The sequence below is a fragment of the Tupaia chinensis genome, unplaced genomic scaffold (genome assembly GCF_000334495.1).
Source record: "Tupaia chinensis unplaced genomic scaffold, TupChi_1.0 Scaffold000542_1, whole genome shotgun sequence".
Lineage (NCBI taxonomy): Eukaryota > Metazoa > Chordata > Mammalia > Scandentia > Tupaiidae > Tupaia > Tupaia belangeri.
This window is the reverse complement of record NW_006160055.1, coordinates 202,326-206,531: the sequence shown is the minus strand read 5'-3', so window position 1 is coordinate 206,531 and position 4,206 is coordinate 202,326. Positions and strand designations below refer to the sequence as shown.

General features: G+C 49.4%; 2 protein-coding genes and 1 pseudogene across 6 annotated transcripts in view; 2 read left to right on the top strand and 1 right to left on the bottom strand.

Annotated features, from left to right (window-relative positions):
- The window catches only part of TMBIM1 (transmembrane BAX inhibitor motif containing 1), a 26,446-nt gene extending 26,212 nt beyond the window's left edge, over nucleotides 1-234 (bottom strand). Inside the window, exon 1 of one of the 2 annotated variants that reach the window (XM_006157440.3) lies at nucleotides 149-234. The gene's annotated coding sequence lies outside the window, so the exon portion shown is untranslated. The remainder of the gene's footprint in view (nucleotides 1-148) is intronic. The other variant, XM_006157439.2, reaches the window with a different exon arrangement.
- The window catches only part of PNKD (PNKD metallo-beta-lactamase domain containing), a 103,656-nt gene that overhangs the window by 30,493 nt on the left and 68,957 nt on the right, over nucleotides 1-4,206 (top strand). The window lies entirely within an intron of this gene.
- On the top strand, nucleotides 2,941-3,627 carry LOC102471327 (60S ribosomal protein L14-like; annotated as a pseudogene).

Genomic DNA, 4,206 nt, shown 5'->3' with positions numbered 1-4,206 from the left:
TGGCCCGGAACAGCCGGCCCGAGGCTAACTCCCGGAGCCGCGCGCTCCGACAAGTTTGAGGGTCCCGACCCGGTGCCATCCCAGCCCTGGCCCAGCCTCCTCCAGCCCGCAAGTCCCCAACTCCGCCGGCCTCGGCCCCCTGGCTTACCTGCGCTGTTCCCGACAGTGCGTTCCGGGTCTCCGAGTGTTTCGAGTCGGGTCGGGTCGGGGCTTGGTGGGCCTCGGCGCCCCGCCCCGTCGCGCCGGCCCCGGGGGGGCGGGGGGTCTCCGGGCGCCACCAGGGGGCGCCGGGGTCTGCCCCGAGTCCCTGCTGCGTCCGCCCGCCCAACTGGCGCGCGCCTGCTGCGGCCTGGACGGCCCTGACGCGTCCTGCTCCAAACGTGGATGGCTATTTTCGGATTTATAGGCAATACCTGATCCTTGATGGGAATTTAGGAAACACAGAAGTTCGTTAAGAAAGTAACTTCCTTCCGCCCCTCCCAGCTCCCAGGGAGAAGCGTTTGATTTGGGTGCGCCCTGGCGCCTGGTTAGCTGTGGACCTTACTTGTTTCTCCAGAGCCTGATCAGATTGTGCTGTTCACTGCTTTTCTCTTCGCATTCTGTCATTCATATTTTGCTTGTTACGGACCAAATTTCCAAAGCATCGTTTTAATGCTGCTAAATGGTCTGTCACCTGGCTATGCTGATTTTTTTTTTTTTATTATTTTTTGCCAGAGGGTGTGGGCTCTACCTGCCCGGAAAGAGGGGGAGGTAGAGGATGAAAAGAACCCCCCATGGGGGATAGTCCCCCCACAATCTCTTCTCAATTTCTCCTTTCAGGATTTTGGACACCCACTCACATGTGCCTGGAGTGTTTGTCAAGCCGCCAGTCTGAGACTCAATCACACAGTGGCCACGTGGGCTCTAGCTGCCTTAGTCACTAGGCCACCACTGGCCCATGTTGGTTAATTAACTCTGTTTCCTATTGGAAGACATTTGTTTCCCATTTTTACAGTGTAATAAATACATTCATAACAAAACTTCTCTAACACTTCTGTGCTTTTAAACTAAAGACACTTTTCAAGTTTAAGGTTTCACACATCCAAAAATAGAGATGGAGTTTAGAATCTCTGCTGGTTTGGGATACCCCAGCCAGGAAAGCAGGTGTGGGTCAGGAGTGCTTCACAGAGAGGTAGATCGCTACTCATAGTGGACCACCTTGGCCTGGGCCCTTTGCAGCCACTGCCTGTCCCTCGCAGTCACAGTGCAGGATGCAAGAGCAGTGACATTTTACACAAGAGGAAATGGGTTCAAGGAAATTTTGTAACAGGGCCTAAGCCTGTCCAGCTGATGTGGTTCCGAAGTCCAGGGTCTTTTCATTACAAGACAGATGGTAGTCAAGCAGCTGTGAAGTGCCTGTCCCCTGCTAATAGCTACAGATTAGCACCGCCACTAAAGTCTTTCCTGGACCATCACACTTCCCCTTTGTGAACCAGCAGGGATTGACTTGACAAAGCGCAGCTAGAAAGTCCGCTAAGACTACCTGAGTATTGGGACCTGAGTTAGCATAATGGCTATATCGCTGGACTCCCATGTAGTCGACCGTGGTTTGCATCCCGGACCCAGTGGCTTAAACTCATGCTGGGCACATGTGCGTGCGTGCCGAGGAAACTGGAGGAGAAGGGATTGCGCCGTGGCCATCCTCTCTGGGGGGTGATTTCTCGCTTTCTGACTCTCTGTCTCTCTGGCTGGGAAGCGCACGTGCCCTATAGCAAAAACCTCTCAAAAAAAAAAAAAAGACTACCTGAGTACCTCCTGATATGAAACCCACCCCTAAGCATTTTTTTCTTGGGGTGGGGGGGAACAGAGGGTCCTAACTAGAGAAAGAGAAAGAAAAAGGAAGATGAAAGCACTCCCATGGGAGATGATCACGCTTCAATCCCTTCTCCATTTCTTCCTCCTTTTGGATTTTGGACACACATGCGCATGCCAGGCATGTTTTCCAGGCCACTGGGGTCCAGGACTTGAACAGCACAGTCCGTCAGGTAGAATCGAGCCTCCTTAATCACCATGCCAGAGGCTGGTCCCCTAAATACTTTTATATTATTACCTCCAGCCCCCTTTTTTTTTTAATAGACCACGGATTAGTTTATTTTTAACACCCATCATGCCATGAATTCATAGGGAATAGGTTCCAGTAGCTCAGGCTCCTTTCCACTGGTTCTCACAAAGCGTGCTTCTCTGGATGGAGCAGGCTGGCACTTCAGTTGAACCCAGGCGCCTTCCTGTTTGGCTTCCTTCTTTTTCTGGTCATCTTCCTTCACACGTTTTAGGAAGTTATCTCTGCTCTTAGAATGCTTACTATGCTCAATATGCACATTAATTCTCTTGGCAAGAATCTTGGCCTTAACTTGTTTGTTCACAACAATGCCAACAGCATGCTGGGTAACAGTGTAGACTCTTCCAGTTTTGCCCTGATAACATTTGCAGGGCATTCCTTTTTGAACGGTACCTATTCCCTTAATGTCTACAATATCACCTTTCTTGTAGATTCCCATGTATGTTGCCAAAGGACCCACTCCATGTTTTCTGAAAGGCCTAGAGAACATATATCGGGTGCCTTTCCTCTTTCCTTTTGTGTTCGTCATTTTGGTTAATTACTGGAAGATGGTAGTTCCGGCTAAAAAGAAGCCCTTCAGCTCTTTCACAGAATAAGATTTAGGAAGGAAGGGCCATGAGTTTATCCAGAAACTTATTTTCATAGTGGCCATAAGTGAAAGCAATGGGCTTACTAGTAAGCAAAGTGAGCATTTCGAGGATACATTTCAGAATTAAAACACAGGTGTTCCTGGGCCAACTGGTGGGATATTGGTGAAGGTAGTTGGAGCCCACATGGCTGTGACACGCCGTTCAAGTCCCAGACCAAGTTGATTAAAAAAACTCGCCTGATTCTTCCTTCTCGCGGGACACTGGGAACGTGATGTTCAGACGCTTTGTGGAGGTTGGCTGGGGGGCCTACGTCTCCTTTGGCCTTCATGCCGGAAAGCTGGTTGCAATTGTAGATGTTATTGGTCAGAACAGGGCTTTGGTTGATGGACTTGCACTCAGGTGAGGAGACGGGCCATGCCATTCAAATGCATGCAACTCACTGACTTCATCCTCAAGGTCCCACATAGTGCACGCCAGAAGTACATGCGATAAGCCTGGCAGGAGGCAGATATCAACACGAAATGGACAACCATGAGATGGGCCAAGAAGTTTGAAGCCAGAGAAAGGAAAGTCAAGATGACAGATTTTGATCGTTTTAAAGTCGTGAAGGCAAAGAAAATGAAGAACAGAATAATCAAGAATGAAGTTAAGGATGAGGAACAGAATAATCAAGAATGAAGTTAACCTTCAAAAGGCAACTCTCCTGAGGGCTTCTCCCAAACAAGCACCTGCTGCTAAGGGGGCAGGTGCTGCTGCAGCTGCTGCTGCCAAAGTGCCAGTGAAGAAGATAACGACGCAGACAAGAAGGCCCCAGCCCAGAAGGCTCCCGCTCAGAAAGCCGCAGGCCAGAAGGCCGCGCTGCCTTCCAAAGCTCAGAAGGGTCAGAAAGCTGCAGGCCAGAAAGCACCTGCACCAAAAGCATCTGGCAAGAAAGCATAAGAGGCTGTGATTGAAATAATAAACGTTCTTTTTTGACATAGCAAAAAACAAAACAAAACTCACCTGGTATCTATGCGCGTGCATGTGCAAAATCCCGAGATAAGAATGGAGAAAAAATGTGATGTCGCCATTATCCCTATGGAGTATTTTCTCACTTCCTCTCCCCCCACTACACACCCACAAGTGAACATGAACTATACAACTATAGCAAATTATGGGACAGGCAGGAGGCGTGGTGGTTTAGGGCACTGAACTCCCACATGGTGGACCATGGTTCAATTCCTAGACCTGGCGGCTTGCTTCCTCACTTTCCCTCTCTCTTTCTCTCTCTCTCTCACTATTTTATTTATTTATAAATAAATAAATAAATAAAGTTAAATAATTCTTTTTTTTGGAGAGATTTTCACTATAGGGCACGTGCGCTCGCCAGACACAGTGAGAGACATAGAGACAGAAAGCAAGAAATCACCCCCCAGGGGGATGGTCACGCCGCAATCCCTTCTCCTCCATTCTCCTCTCGGGATCTTGGGCACGCACGCACACGTGCCCGGTATGAGTTTTAAGCCACCGGGTCCGGGA